Source organism: Cynocephalus volans, chromosome 6 (genome assembly GCF_027409185.1).
Source record: "Cynocephalus volans isolate mCynVol1 chromosome 6, mCynVol1.pri, whole genome shotgun sequence".
Classification (NCBI taxonomy): domain Eukaryota; kingdom Metazoa; phylum Chordata; class Mammalia; order Dermoptera; family Cynocephalidae; genus Cynocephalus; species Cynocephalus volans.
Window position 1 is genome coordinate 53,139,664 of NC_084465.1, and position 25,694 is coordinate 53,165,357.

Genomic DNA, 25,694 nt, shown 5'->3' on the forward strand with positions numbered 1-25,694 from the left:
TGTGGCCAAGGAGGTAGATTTGTCCTGGTTTAAATTATCTTCTGTGTGTGCCCTATTACTGTCTTTCTATGACATATAATTTGAGGAAAAATGTTTGCTTCTTACGTCAGGACACCAATCTTTGCTTCTGCCCTTCCTTAAAATTCAGTCTTAAAGTAGTAAGTCATAATTTCCAGAAAATGCTTTGCTGCTATATTCTTTAGATTCCTGATTGAAGCTGTGCAGTGCTACTGCTCTCTGCCTTTCTTACTTGAGTATGTTGAATTTGAGCTTTTTCTGCCAATTACCAGCTCCCTGTGGGATCAGCTTTTTTCCGTAGAATGTTTCCTGAATATTTCACTCTGTGGAATATGTGCTACAAAACATCAGCTATAGTGATAGAAAGCATCATTTCTTTTGGGTAGAAAGATTTTATTTTACTCTTTAGAACACCTTAAAATTACACAGAAATATGGACGTCTTAACACTTTGTATGCAATTCCATTTAACTTGCCCCTAGAAGCTCTATGGTATGACTGATCTTTCTATAGTAAATATTTTGTCCCACTACTATTTAATTTGTCCAGAACCCATAGACCTAGAAGTTCCAATATCCATGGGTTCTGATTATACTCAGCAATAGCGTTATCTATAGAAAATCAGTTATTGGGTTGGTCAGGATAGGCTAATTTTTGTAACAAACAATCCCAAAATTTCAATGGCATTAGTCAACAAAAGCTTATTTGTCATTCAGAGCTCAATGTGGTTTGGCATGAGGAGTGAACTGGGGGGTCGGGAGGAGGGACTGTGATCCCTGTGGTCATTCAGGGATCAGGCCTTTCATGTCGTGGCTCAATTCTCCTTTAGGTACTAGTTATTTTTTCTATTCAAGTGGAAGTTTAATGGGAGAGGCAGAAAAATTGTCATTTTAGCCCCTAATGTATTATCCAGACTGACTGGTATATGCCCAAGAAGAAAAGGAGAAAATGGATATTACCTATAACTAGGAAGCTGTCATAGATAAGAAACAATTTAATATTACTGTCCCCAGGACAAAAAGAGAAGGATTTTTGTCTATAATACATTTACTTTTTATCTTACTTTTAACATTTAATTTTCTTTTTATATTTACATGTGAAAGTGATATTATAATATTATGTATTTGCTCTGTAGCTCATACATAAGTGATTCTATTGTGTCTTGCCCAGTAGGACTTTGGGTCATTTTCCTAATGAGAGTAATGAATTCGCACTGAGCCATCCATATTTTCTTGCACAGTTTTGTGGTCAATGTCAGGCATTTGTAAGATGCTTGAATGGGGTTTCAAATTCATACTGAAGCAACAGAGCAAACTGAACTTACCTGACCATAAATAGCATCATCTAATTGAAAGGACTGAACTTAGCCATATTCAAAGAAATAAAAATACACAAATGACCTATGAGAATGTAATCTCATAGAAATCATAATAGGATATGTTTTGATTTTATTTATAGAATTCAGTGTCTTATTGTTTAATAACCTAGGTGATTGACAATGTTTGATCATGTTTGGGTAACACATTGTATTACTGGCTAAGGAAATAAATGTATTTTTCTGAGTACTTTGCTTCCCATTTGGCAAGAGATTTAAATGCCAAGAATAATAATTCCAAAATAAATTTTCTCTCAGCAACAAGAATTTTCATAGTTTTATTTAGGAAGATGGAAATTGCAAATTGCCTGATTCGAAGTACGGAGCCATTATTTCAATGACCAGAAGGCAAGTACTTCATGCCTACATATAAGGACTACTAGGTTTGGTCTTCCAGAGCACAGCCAAGATGAGTGAACTGAGAGAGCATCAGAACCGTTTGAAACTAGGATTATAATGGGATCTTGCTGCTGAAATGACACATTTTGACACTCAGAAAGGAGGTACATCACCTATCCCAAAAACATAATTGATGATGCACGATCTACCAGCCATCCAAAAGTGTGTGTATCTGTTGGTATGTAAAAGGAAAGGAGTGTTTTACCTTTGCAAACCATGGAATCAGAGAGGAACATACTTTGACAGTACTCAATTCAAGTAATTAATTAGAAGAGTGTTGTTCTTGCTGTTGTCATTGTTGTTTTTGATAGTGCACAGGGATTATATTTCATTTAAAAAGTGTAAAAATGTTTGGGCCGAGCCCGTGGCGCACTCGGGAGAGTGTGGTGCTGGGAGCGCAGCAACGCTCCCGCCGCGGGTTCAGATCCTGTATAGGAATGGCCGGTGAACTCCCTGGCGTAAAAATGTTTGCCTTCCAACATTTCAGATAATAGTCATTTAGAATAGTTCAAAAACAAAGCAGGGATATTTGGCTATTTTTAAGCTTGCCTTTGTCAAGCACTTTCTGTGTGCTAGGCTCTGAGATCAACATCTTTCATGAGTGATCTCATTGATTACTCACAGTCTTCTCAGGTAGATTCTACTATTATTTCTCCTCCCCTTTCACCTATTACCATTAAACTTGTTTACCCACTTATTCATTAAATATTTACTGGTTGTCTAATATATGTCAAACACAATGAAAGGCACAGAGGAAGTACTGACATTCATAAAGAATAATCTCAGACTAATATAATCTCATTTTACTGCATGATGGTTTCATTTTGGACAATCCGTCATCAAAAGCTTTCTGTTCCTTGTGCTCATCAAGGGCTTTCCTTTCTCAGGCTTTTGCACAAACTCATTCCTCCTCTGGAATGTTCTTCTCCAAGCTTCCATACTTCAGATGTAAACTTAAATATCACTTCCTCAAAAGGATTTTCCTTGATCCACCAATCTAATTTATGTTCCCCAAGCTAATCTCTCTCATAGCTTCTTTCATTCTCCTTTATTTCACTTACAATTTATAACAATACACTTATGAGTGTCTGTTTAATACCTGTGTCCTAAACTTGACCACAATCTCCATGAGAGCAACAGCCCAATCATTTAGGTTCTTACATGCAAGTTTAAGAGTTTGTATTTTATTCAAAGTATAAATAGAAGCCATCTCTTTCCCTTTTTAGCAGGGCAGTGAAATGTTCCAATTTACATTTTAGAAAGACTGTTTTTAGCCCCAAGACCTCCAATCATTCATTTTACTGGATAAAACTGTGGGTTCATGTGGGAGAGCGCTAGCTCTCCTGAGGGAAATACATAAGAGGAGCACAGAGGATTTTTAGGACAGTGAAACAACTCTGTATGATAATATAATGGTGCACACATGACATTAAAGTCTGAACTTACCTGACCATGAATGGCATCCCATAGAACATACAACGCTATAGAATGTACAACAGCAAGAGTAAATCCAAATATAAACTTCAGACTTTGGGTGATAATGATGTGTCAGTGTAGGTTCATCAGCTGAAACGAATGTAGCACTCTGGTGAGGGACACTGATAATGGGGGAGCTGTGCATGCGCGGGGGCAGGCAGCATATGTAAAATCTCTGTACCTTCTGCTTAATTTTGCTGGGAAACTAAAACTACTCTAAAAACAGTCTATTAAATAAAGTCTATTTGAAAAAAATCTCTGACTTCTGTGATCCTAGGTGTCTTTGAATTTTTTTTCCAATTTAGTTGTAAACCAAAATTTTAGTTATTTTTATTTTTACGTTTAATATTAAGGGGCCCAATATCATAAAGTGTTACTTTTTATATACATATATCTGCTTATCATACATACATATAGCTACACGGATCAGACAATCTTCAATTTACATGTGCAACTGGAAAATATGTTTTCCCATTGCCCTAAATGAAACACTACCATATGTATCAGTCGAAATAAGGTTGCCATGACAGATGTCAGGAGTTCTAGATATTTTCTACATAAAGTATTAACTGCTAATAAGAACAAGTCAGAAAAGAGTATTCAATGCAATATATCTAGGGCTGACATAATTAAAGAAGGAATAAATATCAAAGCCATAAAAATACTTTGATGTTGTGTGCAACTCATCCTCTAGCAAATATAATATTGATGGATTATATGGCTTTTCAAAGTTTTTCATTCACAGTTAAATCCAAACTGAAAAATCAGAGCATTAAGGTCAGAAAAATCTGGAGGCTTGCATTTTTTTTCAACGAGAAAAATATTTTGAAGCATCATCTAAGCGAGCAGTTCTTTTGTCATTCCGATCCCTGCTCACTGAACCCATTTCCTGTTTGGAGACTGAACCAGGGATTAGTGAAATTTGATTTGAAAAATGTCACTAATGAAACATCAGGAAAAGGGGAAAAAGGAAATGCTGAAGCATGTGTTGAATAATATTTATGGCTTATCTTTATTTATGTGACTCATATACTTAAAAGTAAATTCAACCCGAGTGAAAAAGAAAATTACTACTTTATGTGTGACCAAAAATTTACATAACATTTGCAGATATTTATGAAACTCTAGACTGTTCCTCAAGTTTGTCATCCAGAAAAAAAGTCTAGTTAATGAAAAATGACAAACCATTTCATATTAAAATTGTGATAGCTGGGACATGGAAGAAGAAAGCCAGGCTTGTATCAAGCTTCAGTTATGTCAGGTCCTCTTACCAATTTCACATTACAGATGAAACTAAAATTGTATAAATTATGCTCATACATATGCTAAACTCAAGAGCTACTATTTCATATTTATATTGCGTTTCTTACTGCATTCAGAAGCCTTTCTAATAATATCTAATTGATTTTCATCATAACAAAGTATTAAATCCATTTAGATGAACAAACATACATAGATAAATGCTGCGTTTTTCCAATATTTTCCGTGCAGTCTGAGCCAGTGGTTGTACTGACTGGAAATGACCTCTAATTGAAAAATAAGGCATCAATGTTTCTGTACCCTTTTGGTATAGTATAAATAGTATAGACACAAACTACCATCTTTTAATGTATATAGAAGCACATTAACATTATCAAGAATAAGAGAAAAAAGTACAAATATCTTAATTCTTATTCATATTATAAAAATAAAACATTGAGGATTATTTCTAACTGTATTTCTAGAAGCCATGGATAAACTGATATGTTAAAAAAATCTTTTAAAAATTGATGTGTCATCTCATTCCTTGGACCTGCCACTCTGAAATGTCTAGGCAAGGGACTAGGGAGGGTATCAAAAAAAGTGTTGAAAATACATACGTTATATTAAATGCATTTACTAATTAATTTCACCTTGCACTTTTTGAAAGAACAATGCAAGAAATGATAAATTTTTGAAAGGAAGGACATAGGGCTAACATTTCTTGAACAGTTATTGTATGACAGGTGCACTTTTAATCCTGCCACAAGTCTGCAAGATAAGTATAAATATCCCCATTTTACAGATAAATAAAACTGGAAAGCTGGAAGTGAAGACCCCAAGACATTTTGGGATAATAAATGTTTATTGTTGTTTTACCCTAAGTTTGTGTTATGTGAGGGTACTTCAACAAGTTCATGGAATAATGTAATTAAAAGATAATATAAATCTTTCCACGAACTTTTTGAAGTATCCTTATATAGCAGTCAGTCATCAAGTCACACATATAAACCCCAAATTAACTGACAGCTGATTTGTTGGGCATGATTATTAAGAAAGATCATCACGTCATGCAAAGTCAATACCATTACATTATTACGCATGAAATAAAAAATAACACAAGTGTTCCTGGTTTTAAGGAGCTGCCAGCCTGAATATTAACAAACTTTGAAAACAGAGTAAACAAATAGGGACTTGAGAAACAGTCTTCTAATTTACGTGATACTGCTTATAGAGGAAGAGCTTGATTCTTGATGTAGGCATGAGCTCTAAAGCAGTTTATACGAATTTCTAACCGAGTGACCTTAATCTATTGGACTTCAGTTTCCTCATGAAAAAAATGTGCATAATAACTTAATCTACATCAAGAGATTTTTGTGCAGATTAAAAGAAATAATGCATTTGAATTACTTAAGGCAATGACTGGCGTATAACAAGTGTTCAATAAGGATTAGCCATAATACTATTATTCTTATTCTTATTAAAGGCTCAGTGGAATCCTGACTAAAGTTAGAGCACTAGACCAAAAGATCTCCTGGTTATTCTCAATGAGAGAATCACATGATAGTATAAAACATTTATTTTTGTTTTTTAAATGTTTTATTATGACACAATTTTACTTTTTTTTTTTTTGGTGGCTGGCCGGCATGGGGATCTGAACCCATGACCTTGGTGTTGTAAGGCTGTGCTCTACCAACTAAGATAACCAGCCAGGCCCCGCAATCTTATTTTATGAAATTCATAATGATTCCCTTTTAGAAGAGAGGACTTGAAAATATAAAAGATCATTAAGAAGGAAAGAACAAACTTAGGAAAACCATAGAGAAATAAAACATAACCAGGGCCGACCCCGGCACACTCGGGAGAGTTCGGCGCTGGGAGCACAGCAGCGCTCCCGCCGTGGGTTCGGATCCTATATAGGATGGCGGGTGCACTCACTGGCTGAGCGCGGTGCGGCCAGTCACGAAAAAGACAAAAAATAAGAAAAACAAAAAACAAAACAAACAAAAAAACATAACCATAATTAGCATTTGGTACAGATGTTTATTGCAATCCTCTGATTGTACATAGAAGCCAATTAAAACCCAGGAGAGTCAGCCATACCAGCAGTTCTCAAACATTTTGTTCTCGTGATCCCTTTACACTCTTGTAAATTATCAAATACTCCAAAGAGCTTTTGTTTATGAAGGTTATAGTTAATGACATTCATACTATTTGATATTAAAACTAAGACATTTAAAATATATTTATTAATTCATTAAAAATAATTATAATCTTATTGTGTTAATATAAGTAATGTATTTTATAAAAAATTTAAAAACTTCTTCAAAAAATATTTGAGAAGAGTGGCACTGTTTTGTTTTGTTTTGTAAACATCTTTAACGTCTGGGTTAATATAAGGCACCTATATTGTCAGATCTTTTGCTTCATTCACTCTGTTGCGATATCACTTGTCCTACAGCCTCTGGAAAAGTCCACTGTACACTCATGAGAGAATGACAGTGAAGAAGGCAAGTAACATCTTGGTATTAACTACTTAGCTACATCATTCTGGAGTTAAGGAATAGAGAGCCTCAGTGGCTCATCCATACCAATCTTACTTTTACCTTTAAGGCACTGAGGGTGCTCCTGGAGCAGGTACATTTTCCAAATGAATATTGGATATGTTTCCACAGGAAATAAAATATAGATTACTTCATCCATAAGTTAATCCTAGCTATGAACATCCATCAAAAAATAATGCTAATAATAACTAACAGTAAGGAATACTATGCTTCAGGTATCATGCTAAGCCCTTTGAACACACTGTCTCATCATATCTTTACTGTTGTAAAGTTTATTGGTCTCAATTTTGCAGAAGAAGAAACTGAAGCTTAGAAGTAACTTGCTGGAGGTTACACCAATAGTGGGCGCTGGGGCCTGGACCCAGCCTTAGGTCTGGGGTGATTTCAGTACTCCTCAAGCTACCGACTACTGTGGTTTACACTCTAGAGAATAAGAAAGAGGGGCACAGTCTTGGGTCTTGAACTGCCTATGGTCTACTAGAAGCATTATGACTAACACCCTCAAAATAATAGGGAAAGTATCTAAGTGATATACGAGGATACTGCAAAAAGTTCATGGAAGAATTCATATTACCTTTTAATTCCAGTTTTCCATGAACTTTTTGAAGAGCCGTCATAGAGTTTACTCTTGAACGACATGGGTTTGAACTTCACAGGTCCACTTGTACATAGATGCTTTTCAACCAAACATGTACCAAAAAATCAGTATTAGTGAGATGCAGAACCTGCGTACAACAGAGTGGTGACTTTTCATATCCTTGAGTTCCCCAGTGCTGACTACCAGACTTGAGCATTCACAGATTTTGGTATTTGCGGGGGTTTCTGGAACCAATCCTCTATGGATACTGAGGCACAACTGTAATTAAGTAGAAATTAAGCTTTAAGTGCTTTAATATTTCTGGAAATAAACAGTTCAGTGTGTACTGAGCTGGAGCAGTAGTGGATATTTTCAAGGAAAAGGACCAACTTGAGCTGGATCTTTATGACCTAGAATAATTAAAAATAATGAGGAAAAGATAAGCCAGAAAAAAGAAACAGAATGTGAAAATTCAGGGAAGTAGGAAAAAGCATAGCATGAGGGATCCACTAAGGAAATCTACTTGATGGAAACAAAAGATTTGTGAGGTGAGTTAATGAGCGTAATTCAAATAGGCGGGAGCACCACGCAGTCCTTGGCTGTGGGTGGTGGAGGTGTGGGCACAGTCCACCTCCACATCTGCAGAGGCAGCCCTGCCACTATGGATGTCACTCACTCTGGGAGGGTACAGGAGCCACGTTGTGATAAAGCTACATAACCCTAACTTTTAATTAGCAACACGCTGGCATCTTTTTCTTAGTCCATGAAGTTTATTTCTGTCAGGAGCACAGTCAATGCCTATGGTTAACTAGATGTGGCCCAGCATTCTTTCATGCTCTAAGCAGTAATATTTCTCAATCTGTACACCTTAAATATATTAAGTTGAACTTAATCTTGGTGATAAAATTATAACAATATGTCTGTGTATGAAACTAGTGTGGGGTGGAGCAGAAGGGATTTGGAACTGTACACTTACAAATTAATACTAAATCTGGTCATATCAGTGACTCCAGTTAGTCTAACACTCTTCAGGTTACACACGGTTCATGCAAACTATACACTCTATGAATGGAGAGACACTGGACAGACATCTCAGCATTAGGGACATGATCTATTTCAATATGATAGTTGATTAACTTAGAAAGTATAATGGTGGGTGGAAAGCTTAATCTCTCCTGCTGAGTTTACTTCTGTGTGGAGGGACACCCATTAGCTTAACATTTCTTTCTCTGAAGAAAAGTGACTTAATGGGATTGGTAATCCGGAAAGAGAAACTGTGTTATGTGCAACACCAAGCCTCTTCCTTCCTTTGGTCTCTTGGAAATGAACAACCCACAGAAAAAATGGTTCTGTGTAGTGAGTACTCTGGCTCAGTATTATATTAGGAAGCCTCCTTACCTACAGATGTGAGCCGCATTTTCCAGTGTCAGCTTTATCAGTAATGAAGGTGGTATTTTAGTTTCCTATCTGCCTTACTGTTTTTTTCACAAACAATTATTTACTCAGTTGCTGCAGATTGCAGGCAGAGAAAACGGATGTTATTTTTTGAGCCCCCCCCCAAACTCCAAAATGCAATGATGATTTTTTTAAAAAGAAGAAAACAGCATGAGAATAAAGTAACAGCAATTTGCAGAATAATCATGTGAGGTTGGCTCCAGGATATTTGATTTAATCAAACAGATTGGTTGGCACACTGTCAGAAATGTGTTTTTCAATCTAAAAAGTTAGTAATTGCCTGAGTTTAGGTAATGGAACTATGTATGAAAACAATTGGTAAAGCAGCTCCTAAATCCTAATTCATAAGTTCTCTTAATTACTTTGAGTTTCTTGTAAAATTCAGAGGTTTCTTTACCTGAAATCTCTCAGCTCAAGTACATCACCAAAACAATAAATGATGTACATTTGCCCACTGTTTTTCAGGAAACATGAGAACTGTTGAAAGATGTTTAGAAACTTCTTCAGGTGACACAGAAAGTAGCTTTTTTAAAATTATTATTAGCATATTCATTATTACAAATCATGATTTTTCTTTATGCTTGACCTATCCCTCCCCAAACCCTTTCCCTCTTTCCTCCCCATCTCTAGTAACCTTAGGTTTGTTCTCTCCTTCTGAAAGTTCAACATATTATTGTGGTCTCTCTCTCTCTCTCTCTCTCTCTCTCTCCCCCACCCTTCGTTCTTACCATCCAGTTATAAGTGAAAACATGCAGTATTTATTTCACTTATAATTTTCTCCAGACTCATCCACGCTGCTGCAAATGGCAGAATTTCATTCTTTTTTATGGCTGAATAGGATTCCATTGTGTATATATACCACATTTTCCTTATCCAGTCACCTGTCAAAGGACGCTTAGGTTGGTTCCATATTTTGACTATTGCATATAGAGCTGTGATGAACATGGGAGTGCAGGTATCCCTTTGACATGATGATTTCCATTCCTTTGGATATACACCCAGTACTGGGATTGCTGGATCATATGGAAGTTCTGTTTTTTTCTTTCTTTATAAAGAAAGGCTAGTTAATGGAACTAATACATTGTTTTTATAAGAAGTTATAGAAAAATTTTCACATAACTTTTTTAAGTGTTGGTGTTTAGAAGCCTCAAGTTCTTTTAAACTGTTGCCAGTGTTTCTGAGAGAGGTCAATTAAAAATTATCCAGGAAGGGATATTATATTATTGATCATATTCTATCTTGGTGATAAAACACCTAACTTCTCTACTCCAATGTATCTACAATCAATTTCTATGCATTAGGTTAGAAAATTACAATCACAAAAAATTAACTTGTAAAACTTGAAAACCTATGAAGACTAGTTCAGCTAATATCAGGCCAGATTTTACCAGGTAAATCGCTGCATTGTTATAAACTAAATCCTCATATTATTAAAATCCTATTTAATGAATTGAAGCAGTAGTAATACTGATGGTGATAAATAAACTCTTTTTTTGTTTGTTTTTTCAAAGAAATATTTAACTTTGAATTGCGAGTTTTGAAAACAACAAAATGGTCCTAGGAAGAGAAAACTGGACTAGGAATTCTTTATTCTCTTTACCATTTTGGATGACGACAGATGACCACCAATGAAATTTTAGTGCTGGCCTTTTCTTATTAAAAACAAATTCACTTCATTCTCTACCAAAATGTAAAGACTTGTTATTTTGTTTCTTTCCGTGAATTAAACTCATAGTAATGTTACATCAGAATACAGCCAGTGAAAAATAAATAATAATTTTTAAATAAATTACAAACAGGCTGGTAATAATAATTGATAATTAAGAGGTTTTAAGAACAATGAGTCATTAATTTTTCTAAAACATATTTCAAATTATAATACACAAATCTAAATGGAAACTTTAAAATAAACTTTATATTAATATTCTTTCCTTTTTGTTTTTTATGGAAGTAGCAAAAAAATTAAAATCTTTCTGTACTTTATTTATTGGGATTTATTCTTGCTATAAATTACTGGGCTGGATGGAAACTTATAATTCACGAGCATTTAGAGTTTAATTATTTAAAAACTTAATATCAGGTATCTATTAACTGGAAAAACTTTCAAATTTAAAAAATAGCAATCTGGTTGAGTCTTCAAGTTTTATAGAGAATTGAGTAAATCTTGTCTGATTTTAAACTATCAATGTATTGAATTAATTTTGTTATGGAAATTGCATATAACATATAAAAGACTGAATTTATACAAAAATTGCTGCTTGTTTTAGTAAAAAGGAGAAAAAGCATCTTTTCTATTTTAATTTTATAACACTGTGAGGCCCTAAGAGGATGTTTGTAGATCCAGAAATTGACAAAAATTTTATAACATGTAGTAAATAAACTCTTAAATTGTATGATTGATGTATATATTAAAATAAACAATAGTAATAGACTAATTTTTGAATTTTATCCAGAATCTAGCAATTAAGCAAATTTTCATGAGTGTGAATATACATTTTTCTTAGAATCTGAAATATCACACATTCTTGCTCTTTGTAAAGGTCATTGATTCATTTTCTACATTACTAAGATTAAAAACAAGTTTTTCCTTTAATTGTCGCTACATAAGGAGATTTTATTATGTAACTCCACCTATTAACATGTAAACAGAAAAGGAAATGGAGAATTAAACTCCCCTACCCGCCCCCCCCAAACTAGTTTAACAGTTTAGCAAAGGCCATATCTGGCCTGTGGCCTGTTTTCCTTTATCCTCTGAGCTAAGAGATATTATGACATCTTTAAATGGTTGTAAGGTAGGCTTAATAACGCTCCTTCCTCAATAGATATCCAAGTTTTAATCCGCAGAACCTGTGCATATGTGACCTCAGATGGCAAAAGAAATTTAGCAGATGTGATTAAACTAAAGAGAGGCTCAGTCTAATCACATGGATTTTCAAAAGTGGAGAACCATTCCTGGCTGTGGTCAGAGGAAGATGAGAGGATGGAAGCATGAATAAGGAGATGCTACTTTGCTCGTTTTGCAGATAGAAGGACACCATGATCCAGGGAATGTGGACAGATTATGGAGTCTGGAAAAAGTGTGGAAATAGCTTCTCCCCTGAGCCTTTAGAAAGGAATGAAGTCCTGATGACAACTTAATTTTAGTTAAGTGAAACCCATGTCAAACTTCTAAGCTACAGACATAAAAGATAAAAAAAATTGTGTTTTTATGACACTAAATTTGTGGTTATTTGTTAAAGTAGCAGTAAAAATTAATACAGGTTGTGAAAAAAAATCAAAGAAGTATACATTATAGAAACTACATGTAGCCTGCAAAATCCACAATATTTATTACTTGGACTTCTACAATTCCTATTTAGAGGTTGAAACTTCTTAGCCTGAGGTTTTCAGACACAGAACTAATATATAAATGTCTTTCTTGTATATTTAGCAGGTACCACTTGGAATAACACAAACATAAGTTAAAAACAGTCCAATAAGATAGTAAGTGATTATTAGATTCATGTAGTACTTTGGGACATTTTTATTATCTATTTATTTTTTGCTGATAGGCTGGAATTTATTGCACAGTAATGCTAGTACACTTGATGCTTTCAAAATAATGATTCTTCTAGCTCTGCTACAGTAGGCATTTTTGGTAAAGTATCATATGATGATAATAAAGGGACACTGCAGATTAACAAATCCAGTATAAATATTACATATCTTAATATGGTTGAAAAGGAGCTGATGAGCCCATTGCTTGGATGTGGTTATAGGAATAAACCATGCTAGAGAAAATGTACAACACCTACAGCTAACATCATATTTAATGGTGAAAAACTAATGCATTCCTCCTTAGGCTTGAAACAGGAAAGAATGTCTGCTATCACCACTTCTCTTCTACATCATACTGGAAAAACTAGCTGGTGCAATAAGGCAAGAAAATGAAATAACAGGCATACAGATATGACAAGAAAAAATAATATTTTCACTATTTTTATACAACATAATTGTCTTCATAAAAATATTATGGAATCTATTTTTAAAAAGCCAGTAGAAAACCAATTTGTATATCTAATAAATGAGTTTAGTAAGGTCATAGGATACAAGGTAGAAAAGAACCCCAATGACCCCTATCTCCTTGTGTTCATGTCTTTGAGTAATCTCCTCCCTTTCAGTGTGAGTGATACCTATAATCCACTTCTAATCAATAAAATATGGCAAAGGTGATGTGATGTCATTCCTATGATTATGTAATATTATATAAGATTGTCTTTAGAATCTCCATTTCCTTCCTTGCTTTTGAAGAAGCAAGCTGCCATGAATCCTACAGCCACAAGAAAATAAATTTTGTCAAAAACCTGAAGGATCTTGGAAACATCTTTTCTTGGTAGAACCTCCAGATGAGAACTCAGCCCTAGCTGACACCTTAATAGCAGCCTTACAGAGGACCTAGCTAAGTCATTTCCAGACTCCTAACCCACAGAGACTCTGAAATAATAAATGTGTATAGTTTAAAGTCATAGAGTTTGTTCTAATTTGTTACACAGCATAAAAAACTACTACAAAGGTTAACACACAAAAATCATATTTCTATATACTTGCAATAAACAACTGGAAATCAAAACTTAAAAAATTGCAAAAGCTCCCCAAAATAAAATATTTAGACATAAATTTAACAGAACACGTACAGGATCTGTATGCTAAAAACCACTAACTGCTGATGAAATAAATCAAATAAGACACAGGTAAATGGAGAGACATACTGTGTTCATGCACTGCAACTCAACACAGTAAATATCAGTTCCCTCCAAAATGCTTTATAGATTTAATGCAACCCCAATCAAATGATCTGTAAGAGTTTTTGTAGGTATAGACAAGATGATTTAAAAATTTATATGGAAAGGGAAAGGAACTAGAACAGCCAAAACAATTTTGTAAAAGAATAATGAATTTGGAAGAATTATACTACCTGATTTAAAGACTTATTATAAAGCTACAGTAATGAGCAAAGTGTGGTATGGGCAAAGGGATAGATACAATGGAACCTAATAGAGATTATAGAAATAAACTGACACAAATATAGTCAATTGATTTTTGATAAAAATGCAAAGACAATTAAATGGAGTGAGGATAATCTTTTAAACAAATAATGTTTTAAGAATTAGGTGTTCATATGCAAAGAAAATAAGCCTCAACTTAAACCTCATGCCAAATACAAAACTTAACTCTAAATGAACCACAGATCTAAATGTAAAACTATGAAACTTTTAGAAGAAAATATAAGAAAATCTGTATAATCTTGGGTTAGGAAGAGTTCTTAAACATGACAATAAAACACAATCTATAAAGACAAAAACTGAACATTGGACTTTATCAAAATTGGAACATTTGCTCTGTGAAAGATATTAAGACAATGAAAAGACACATGTAGATGCATAAAATATTTGCAAATCACCTATTTTTATGAAAAAATGTATTCATAACACAATTTTTAAAAATCTCAAAATTCAAAAGTAAAAACACCGAAAAACCCAACTTAAAAAATGTGAAAAGGAATTGAAGAGACACTTTACCAATGAGGATACACAGAAGGCAAATAAACATAAAAATATGCTTCACATTATTAGCCACTAGAAAAATTTAAATTAAAACCATGGCAAGATACCACTACATATCTATTAGAATACATTTTTTAAAAGTTTTGACAGTACTAAGTGCTGTTGAGGATGTGCAGCAGCTGGAACTCTCACACACTTGCAGGAATGCGAAATGCAAATCACTCGGGAAAATAGTTTGACAATTTTTTGTAAAGCCAAATTCTGTTTACCGTATCACCCAGCAACACCACTCCTAGATAATTACCATTGAATAATGAAAACTTAATTTCACTCCACAACCTGTACACAGATTTTTATAGCCAAAATTGGAAGCAACTAAAGTGTCTCAATGGATGAATGAGTTAAAAAAAAACTGTGATACGTTCATGCAATGGAATACTTCGGAGCAATAAAGAGAACCAAACTATTGATATGCACAACAATTTAGATCTCAAAGGCTTTATGTTGAGTGAAAGAAGTCAGTCTCTAAAGGTTACATACCATATGACCAATTTATAAGACATTTTCAAAAAAAAGTTACTATAGGGATGGCAAACATCAGTGGTTGCCAGGATTAAGTGCAGGGAGAGTGCATGACCACAAAGGATAGCGCAAGGGTGTTTGGGAGGTGATGGAACTGTTCTGTGTCTGGTGATGGCAGTGGTAATATGAATCTACATGTGATTAAATTCAAACTGTACAGCAAAAACGTCAATTTTTACATGTTAATTTAAAAAATAAAATGAAAAAATGTAAAAACCATAGACTAGAAGGTCAAATGGGAGGCTATTCAAATAGAGAGGAGAGGAGTGTGAGACACTTGTTATCCTAGTGGTATAAACTGTATCACAAAGCTACATGACTTAACTTTTCTGCAAAAGTCTAGAACCTATTCTATCACTTTAACTTTGACATCAGATTACCATTAAATTCTCTATGTAACAATTTCACCTGTACCAAAAATGAAGACTATAATGCTTATATGCCCATCTTGGCAGAAAAAAATAATACAGTAGATAAAGCTAAAATAATAAGAAGACTGGATGAACTCCCAGAATTAGTGTCAATTAAGAATGAAAGGAATTAGGATCTATAAGGTGTTCTATCTATGTCATATTTGAGAGGGTAGGCTGTATGACTGTGTTTCACTGACATGTATTATGTGCTTTTTGAATACAGCATTATATGTTCAGCTTACACGTACTTTAAAAAAAAAACCAAATATAATAGCATTATAATCTCTGTCTTTACTGAGATTTTGTGTCACTTGCTTTAGAGGACAGTCTACACCTACATCTACCACCCGCTAACTGCATAATTTAGGATAAGCCTTCTTAGCTTCAGTTATTTTTTTTAATAAGTAAAATAAAAATAATAATGCCTTAATTTGTCTATCTTAGAAAATGGGTTTAAAGTTCAAATGAGAAAATTTACATAAATTACTTTAACGATTGTAAAAATATTATTCTTATTTTTGATAGCCAAGAGTTAGAATCAACCTAAATGTCTATTATTGGATGAGTGGATAAAGAAAATATGGTACATTTACACAATGGAATATTACTCTTCCATAAAACAGAATGAAATTCTGCCATTTGCAGCAACATGGATGAACTTGGAGAAAATCATGTTAAGTGAAGTAAGACAGGCACAGAAAGTGAAATACCACATGTTCTCACTTATATGTGGGAGCTAATAAAAATAAATAAATAAGCAAATAAATAAATAGACACAACAACCACAATAATTCCTTGAACTTGTTAAGAAAAGAGAACAGAGATGATATTAATGCGGTGGGAAAGGGAGAGAGGGAGGGGTGAAGGGGAGTAAATGGTAAAGGGCCATGATAATCAACAACATTGTATAATGATAAATAAAAAAATTATAAAAAAAACCAAAATGAGATCCAAAATTTTGTGTGTATGTGTCTTTGTGTGTATGTGTGTGTGCACATGTACAGTACCTGTTGAAATTTGAGGATGCATCTATCTAAATCCCTTGAATAGCACATGGTAATCTTACTTCTCCTGGGATTTTCTACTTAATTTTTTATCATTATTGAACATAGTCTAGGTAGTTGTTTCCTCATATGTTGAAGACTTCCAAAGGTAGTTTTTTTCTAATCATCAGATATTCAGTCTCCTGCATTTTCAAAACATCTATGGCTAAAGCACTATTAGCAGTGATTTATGTGGTCAATAGTTTTGTACTTTGGGGCGCTGTCCACCTACATGTATTTCATGCAGAGGTAATTTTAATGCAGCAAGGTAGATGGCCAGGTGGAACTACTAAAAAATAATTATTTAATGTGAATGGATTTTTAAATCCTTTTCTTTTTCTCTTAAGAAGGTGTGTCTGATGATATTATGGAAAACAAACTAGGTTTGAAGAGTGACTTTACTGGGTAGAATCACAGAACTGGCAGGCTGACACTAGAATTAAAGGTTTGTTTCTGAATGGCTTTCACTACACTGTAAAATACAGCAATGTGCTAGATCGAGTGCCATCCTGGAATTACATAAAACTATATTGTTTTTATTTTTCTGTGAAATGAGGAAAAAATCCATGGCTCTTTGTGAAACTTTGTATCTGGAATTTCATTAACATGTCTTGTCTTGTGTTCTACGTCCCTTACATATGGCAAAGAACAGAGGCTTCTCCTTGAAAGTTTGTTTACTTATTTATTTTTTAAGAGACTTATTTCCTTCAACTGTATTCCATAGAGGAATAAACACAGTCTCATGCTTGACCCCTTATATTCTGTTTTCATCTAGGGTTCAGTAAGGGCTACTGACTTTAAATGCTCTTATTTCTGAGTGTGAACTTCTGAATAGATCACTTAGAAGGAATGCCTAAACATGGCTGAAATGATTTTTATTTATGCTACTTGCGTGAATGAGTTGTTAATAAATTTAATGAGGTAATCTTATCTCATTTATTTTGATCAGATTAAATTGCCAACCTTAACTCCACTTTCCTCATATTACACTAGGCATCCCTTATCTGAGGTTTTGCTTTCTGCAGTTTTAGTTACCTACAGTCAACCGTGGTTTGAAAATATTAAACAGAAAATGCCAGAAATAAACAATTCTTAAGTTTTAGGTTGTACACCTCTCTAAGTAGTATGATGAAATCTCGTGCTGCCTTACCCGGGACATAAACCCTCCCTTTGTCCAGCATCTCCACACTGTAGACCCTCTTAGCCCAGTAGTCACTTGGTAGCAGTCTTGGTTATTAGACCCATTGTAGTGGTACCACAGTGCTTGTGTTCAAGCATACCTTATTTTACTTTACAATGATCCTAAGGCGCAAGAGTAGTGATGTCGGCATATTGTTATAATTGTTCTATTTTATTATCAATTATTGTTAAACTCTTACTTTGCCTCATTTATAAATTAAACTTCATCATAGGTATGTATGTATAGGGAAAAAAAAGTAGGTTTTTTTCTACATACTAAAAAATATGTAGGTTAAGTATTATCTCCAGTTTCAGGCATCCACTAGGGGTCTTGAAATGTATCCTCCTCAGATAAAAAGAGACTACTGTACACAATTAATTTTTAAGGTAAGAAAAAAGAAGAGAAAATACTTTCTTTGGTGTGTGTGTGTGTGTGTGTGTGTGTGTATCCATATTGTTGGCTTAGTTGATTGACATAGAATATGAATTTGTCCTTACAAGGCAAGACAAAATAACTTCACCCCTGTTCCTTACTAGAGAGTCTGACTTTGCTTACCTTGCCTTAAAACTTATCATTTTGTTCTTACTATTCCCAAATGCACTTTCTTCAAAGTTCTGTTACTGAATACCTCAGGCTGAGAAATGATGTTTTCATTACATATGAAGGGACCTACTTTTATGTGGCTTACATCTACCCTCAGAACACTAAAAAATTATCTTTAACTTAGTTTCAAATGGTTCAGAATAGATAGATATATAGATAAGGCAACTATGGTAAAATGTTCACAACTGTTCAAATGAGATGTAGTTATTCAATTTACTGTTCTTTCAGTTTTTCTGTACATTGAAATATTCATAATAGAAGTTTGGTGAAAAATTCATCTTTAGATCAAGCCAAGCCACCAGAGACCTAAATACAAACCACATTGCTTTGGACTTTTTCAGAACTGATTTCAAGTTTCATAAACTGTTGGGTGCATTTACTGTAGGGATATATAAAATGATCTCTTATATCACTCAGTTTTCCTTTCATAAGAACCCATGGGAGAAATTTCTCACAGGTTGGAGAATCAGGAAACATCTCTTGTTTTTATATCTTAGACACTGTGACTCTTGTAACTGCATTTGTCTCTTTCACTGCTTTTGTGATTAAGAAGTTCAGAGTCAAATTTACAACCTACCCCCAGTTCTTGCTGGTGTCTTATGGTTATGGAATTTATATCTTAAACTTTTTCTAAGATTTTTCTAGAAACATGTCTCACACCCCTACTTCTCTCATGTATTTATCTTTAAAGTATTGAATTCATGCATTTTTGTTAGATACCTCAAGTATTTTTTCTAATTGAGAAAGACTAAAAATAATTTTTAAAGATTTGTGTGTACTTGTGTGTGTGTGTGTGTGTGTGTGTGTCAGAGACAGACAGAGAGAGAAAGGAGTGTGTGTGTATGTACACACACACACACACACAAATTGGTTTGAGTCTTGTGTACCATTTCTTTACTTCGTTTTCATACATAAACCATCCAGGACTTACATGTCTACCATGAAGATATGAAAATGTTTCTATACTATCCAGTTCCTTTCCCCATTAACCCATACATAAAAGATTTTTAATCATCTAAATGAACACCTACTGTAAGTACAAAATTTTTATTAAGCTTTCCAGTAATGAGAACTGCTCAGATATTTGCTTTATAAATAAATAAATTAAATAAATAAAATAGCTATTGCAATGGAGCCTGGTGGTACACAAGGTAAAAAAAAAAAAATAATAATAATGTACCATTTCAGTAGACTTATCATAAGATACAATGAATGAATCCAGTTTTTAGTTAAATCCATGAATATGGGCAGGAGGGGTGAATGAGATAAATTCTGAGAAGAAAGTTTGGTGCCACTTGATCATTGATTGTTATAGGATAATCAAAAACATCACAAACATGAAAAAATGAGGATGTTAGAAGGACAGCAATGCCACTGAATATTCTAGAGATGTTAGGGAAAATGTCACTTTTTGAAGGAGAAAGTGATGTATATATCCTTCAATATTCATTTGGATATAACAGCATTAAAACAGAGAATTCATTGAAGGAACCGAAAGTCTATGTGGCAGAAGTAATTTGGGGAGATATATAAATATATAATTATAACCATTAAAATGATGAATTCTTCAAGGATAAGAGCAGAGAACCAAAGGCTGAACCTTGGTACAAAAGATACAAACTTGAAAGAAATTTTAAAAGGAAAAACACTGAAGGAACTGGGAGACTCAGTCATAGATGAGGTGAGAGATGAGAAATTTGAGGATGATGTTATGATATTCTACATGTTATTGTACTGGAAATTTTCATTTTCCTGTTCTTCGTGATTTTAAAAAGTGAAATAATATAGTAGGCTTTCTTAAAGCATTTTTATTTTATTTATTTATTTATTTATTTATTTATTGAATGATTCAAGTTTTTACTGTGCCCATAAATTAAAATATCTTTCATTGTGAAGGTTACATATTCCATGTTTTGACACATTGAGTAATTCTGCAGATGTTCAATTAAACTGACAGATTCTGTATAACTGAATTATTTTCAAGAGCAAAAAGAGGAAATCAATAATCAAAAGCCCTTTCTAAACTCACAGACAAGATTTCTGGATATGGGATTTAATTAATAAGAAGAAAAGTTAAGCACCACAATAAAAATACTTTTTTTTAGAAAACAGAAAAGACTGCAATCAATGTACCAGTTAGGGACAAAAGCACTTACACATTTACCAAAGGGGGGAAAAATTTAAACCACTCTAATCCTGAAATAAACTCAATAAGTCTGAAATTTTAAAAAATTCTTTTTGGTGTCTGTGTGTGGTATATTACGTAAAGCATTTTTAAAGGAAATGTTAAGAGCTAACTGAAATGTAAAATTTAAGCTTGACTCAAATGACTAAAAAAAAAAGACAGAATAAAGACAGTATGCTGCTTCCCCAAAGTTCTTCCAGAATTGGTTCTCTAGAGGCAATTAAAGTCAAATTATTTCTTGTGTTTTCAGTGATAAACACTTCTAAATCAAGCAAAGAAATATTGGTGACTGGTTTAAGGCACTATGATTAATCTGTTTTAGAAATTAGCTTATGTTTAAAGGGTAAACACTCCAATCTATTTTTTGTACCGAGGCTATTTAAATAAGAATAGTATATGGGCCAGCCCCTGTGGAGACCGTGGGTTCGGATCCTATACAGGGATGGCTGGTGTGCTCACTGGCTGAGCGTGGTGCAGGCAACACCGGTCAAAAAAAAAAAAAAAAAAAAAGAATAGTATAGTGATTTATTGTGATACTTCAAAATTTCTTTCTAAGAAGAAAGAAATATAATTTGTTAAATATTTTAATTGGGATAAATATATATCTTTTTAATTTCATAATAGAGGGATAGTATTCCATTTTTCAATTAAGTTTTACATAAATGTGAACACAATACTAATCAGAGGGGAGAAGGAGCTTTGAGTGCTGCAAGCAAAGATAGTATTAGAAACAGCTCTTGATTAGTAATAAAGAAGGGTCTTTTTTCCTGTGGGATGTATCTCCTAGCTGTGCAGTCTTAGTCAAGTTGGGTAACCACTTTGAAGCTCTGTTTCCTTTGTTATAAAATGAGGACAGTATATGAGATAAATATTATGAGTAGTATTCATTCAGTCATTTAACAAATATCTGTGCATGCCTACTATGTACAGGTATTGTTTTAGGCAATGAAGGTAGAGCACTAAAGGAAACAATTATTGTTCTTATCAACTGTACAGTCTATTGAGAGAAACAGACAACAAACATAACAAAATAAAAACGTAATTCAATATCAAGTTGATAAATATAAGAAAAAAATAAAAGATTGTAAGGAGCAGAGAATAAGGTGCTATTTTAGAAATAGAGTAAACGAAAATATATGTGTTAAATGAATAATGGAACTACTAACTACAGAAACAAGCATATTGTATTTATTGTCCATTTTAGTCAAATTTAAAATACCTGAAAAATTTTAATACTTTTAAAGCAAATATTTAAAAATTTCATCTGAATATAGTATGTATATAATTAAATGTATAGAACTACTTAAAGTGTATTAATATAAATAACTACTTTTTACTATCTAGGATTAATATCAAATGATTATTCTGCCTATTTGAGAATTTGACATTCTAATCAGTTAGAATAAAGCTAATCGACATATTCTAGGTGTGCTGCTCTCCCGAACAGGCCAGCTCTAATCTTCAATAGGCATGATTATACAGTTCCCTCCCTTTTAATCCTTGCACACAAGAAGTAACCTGATGTTAACCAATAGCGTTATTTTTTCTTTGTTCTGTCTCCATGTTCTCACCTTACAAGGAAAGTCAATTTGAAATGACCAATCCACTTTTCGTTCTTTGTTTCTACTTCTTTAGCTCTTTTCTGTCTATAATGACAACCTCTTTTGCTCAGCTCATTGGAACACTTATTCTATTTTATGGAATGAAGTGTTGCTTGATTCTAGAATAACAGTAAAGACAATTGAGATCTTTAAAATAAATAAATAGGTTATCTGTCAACTTAAATGGTGTTATTTTATAGGGCCGAGCCCCTGGCGCACTCGGGAGAGTGCGGCGCTGGGAGCGCAGTGACACTCTGGCCGCGGGTTCGGATCCTATATAGGACTGGCCAGTGCACTCACTGGCTGAGTACCGGCCACAAAAAAGACCAAAAAAAAAAAAAAAAAAAAAAAGGTGTTATTTTAAATACGTAAGTCCATAGCACTTAGATCACTGCCTTGTAATTGCAGAATGAAACTGGTGTCCCATGAGAAAGCTGATTTGCTTGAGATCAAAACAGTGGGTTGCTAGTCTTAAGAAATCAGTTTGAAATATACCACTTCCTATTTTAGGGGAAAATTGAAGAAATTATTTTTAGGTGACAAAGAGGTAGTATGGTGGATGAAAAGGAGTGAAAGCAGAGGAATAGGAACTTCCATATATCAAAAGAAAAAAAATATTTGTTGCTTTTAAAATGAATTCTAAAATCTTTAGCATATCTTAAGAAAATTTGGAAAGATTTTCAGTGGCAAATTAGCAGTCAATTCCAACTGGAGCTTTTTCCAAATATTCATTAGAGTGCCTAATAATTACACAGTAACAGGTACTGTCATCTTCTCTTGTATTTTATATTTGTCAACACATGCACACATATGCAAATGCAGATGTTTAAGATGCATTGTAAATGCTGCTTTAATAAATAAAGACTAAGTTCCTATTGAAAATTTTCAGATTAGTCTTTTCACTTTCCAATGATTATGTTAGGTAAAAAGATTGAATTCAAGAAAGTACTGTCCCATAAAATGTAGGCATTTGTTTAGTGATAAACGCATTTAAATAAAAATATAAGTAAGGTGTTTTTTGGATATCACACATCTCTCTTAATGGCGACTGTGACAAAGAAATGTATAATAAAAAATTAACTGAATCAAAAATAAAAGCTATAATCAAAGAGAACATGCAAGTGATTTGGGAAATTCAACATAAACTTATTTTCTTCTTTTACTCTTTAGCTAAGATTCAATCTTATGTGCAAAACTGAAGTTTCTCCTCTTCTAACTAGCTAGACCCTCATTTATTTTTTCCAAAAATAGTGCAGGTATGTATTAATCAATATTTACTGAAGGCCTACTGACTATAAAGCAATGATATTGGCTGTTGGCTACCTTGATTCTTCTGTACTGAAAAGTGGCGATGGTTTCCACCTGATTTCAAAACACATATCCACACACAAAAAACTACATGTGGATGGGCAGGCTCCGTGGCTCACTCGGGAGAGTGCGGTGCTGATAGCGCCGAGGCCACGGGTTCGGATCCTATACAGGAATGGCCGGCATGCTCACTGGCTGAGCGTGGTGCAGATGACACCATGCTGAGGGCTGTGATCCCCTTACCAGTCAAAAAACAAACAAACAAAAAACTACATGTGGATGTTTATAGAAGTTTTATTCATAACAGTCCAAAGCTAGAAGCAACCAACATGTCCTTCGACAGGCAAATGAATCAACAAACTGAGGTATAGCTATAAATGTAATATTATTCAGGGATAAAAAGAAATAAGCTTTTATGCTACAAAAAGACTTGGATGAGCCCTAAATGCATATTGATAAATGAAAGAAGCCAGTCTGACAAAGATACATACTGTAGGATTCCAGTTCCAAGTTTTTGACATCTGGAAAAAGCAAGACTATAGATGGTAAAATGATTAGTGGTTACCAGGGTTTGGGAGGTGGGTGTTAGGGTGGGGGCAGTGCTCAATAAATGAAATACAGAGGAATTTTAGGGTGGTGAAACTATTCTGTACGATGCTTCAATGTTGGATACATGGCACGATGCATTTTGTCAAAGCCCATACAATTTTGTAGCACAAAGAGATGACCTTAAAGTATGCAAATTTAAAAAAATCATTACGGAGGTCAGAGGATTCCCAGGATAAAACTCAGAATGTGACAGAAGTTCTAACCGCATTACAAATGTATGCAACAACCTCACTGATGAGGGTGAGGAAAAGGTGCTGACATAAATAACTTTGAACTTTAAACGCAGTCTGTAGGACTAAAGGCAAAATAAAGTATACTTCGATGCTGTTCTCTAGTTGCTAAAATTGTTACAGGTTAACAATTCCAGTATTGCTACATATTTGTTCTGGAGTTGTACAGTTAAATAAATGGATGGTGGATGGTAAGATTTCTCACTCTTTGGGAGGTTACAGAGAGGCAAGGCAAGAGGCAGACTAATACATGTGGTGATGGATTAGAGTTGGAGACATCAGTATAAATTCATGTTTAGCTTCATATAGATATAGATGGTTTCACATTGATATATTTATAGATATGCATATATATATACATACATATATATATGTGTATATATATATATATATATATATATACACAAGTTAGTGTACACACATATTTCTTTGCTCTGTCAGCTGAAAGTGCCTAGAACCAACAACACTCCAGTAACAAGGAGCACACCCAGGGTCCAGATATTGGTTCCTAGTCCTATTCTCCAATACCAGTAACCAGGACTCCTCACAGAAATGTTTGATTCTAGGACTGGGGCAGGAAAACAATAAGATGAGCCCAAAGCACATTTCACATTGTCAGAATATAAGAAAGTGCTAAACACACACGCACACAATTTGACAACAGAATAAAGAAATTTGAGCATTGAAACATAACCCAAAGTATAAAATAAATATTCATGAGCCCATACTGATATAAAATGATTGCATAAATAAATAAATGAGGGAGAATAGACAACTCTCCATAGAGAACAATTTCAAATAATTTATATAGATAATCCAGCCTTGAGGAGGTGGAGCCCAATTCCCCACCCCTTAAGTGCAGGTTGCACATAGTGACTAATTTTCAAAGAGTAAATTGTGGGAAAAAAAAAGAAAATAAAGTAATTTTATAGTGGAGAAAACTGACAAACATTACCTTAGGCGATCACGGTCAACAATAGTGATAAGCAGTGTTGATAATGTCTCCTAGATGTATTTGTGATGAAAGTGGTTTTATCTCTATGATCTCCCTCCCCAAACACACACAATTCTACTTTAATCATGAAACAAAACAAAAGAAAACAAAACATCAGACAAATCTGATTTGATGGACATTCTACAAAATAACTAACCAATACAACTCAAAAGTATAAGGTCACACAAAACAAGGAAAGTTTGAAAACTTATAGACAAAAGGAGCCTAAAGATACATGACGACTAAATGTAATATGGAATCTTGGATGGAATCCTGGAAGAGAAAAATAACATTAGGTCAA

The 25,694-nt window shown here is 33.8% G+C and overlaps 1 protein-coding gene across 2 annotated transcripts in view; it reads right to left on the reverse strand.

Annotated features, from left to right (window-relative positions):
• The window catches only part of MAGI2 (membrane associated guanylate kinase, WW and PDZ domain containing 2), a 1,312,517-nt gene that overhangs the window by 741,530 nt on the left and 545,293 nt on the right, over positions 1-25,694 (reverse strand). The window lies entirely within an intron of this gene.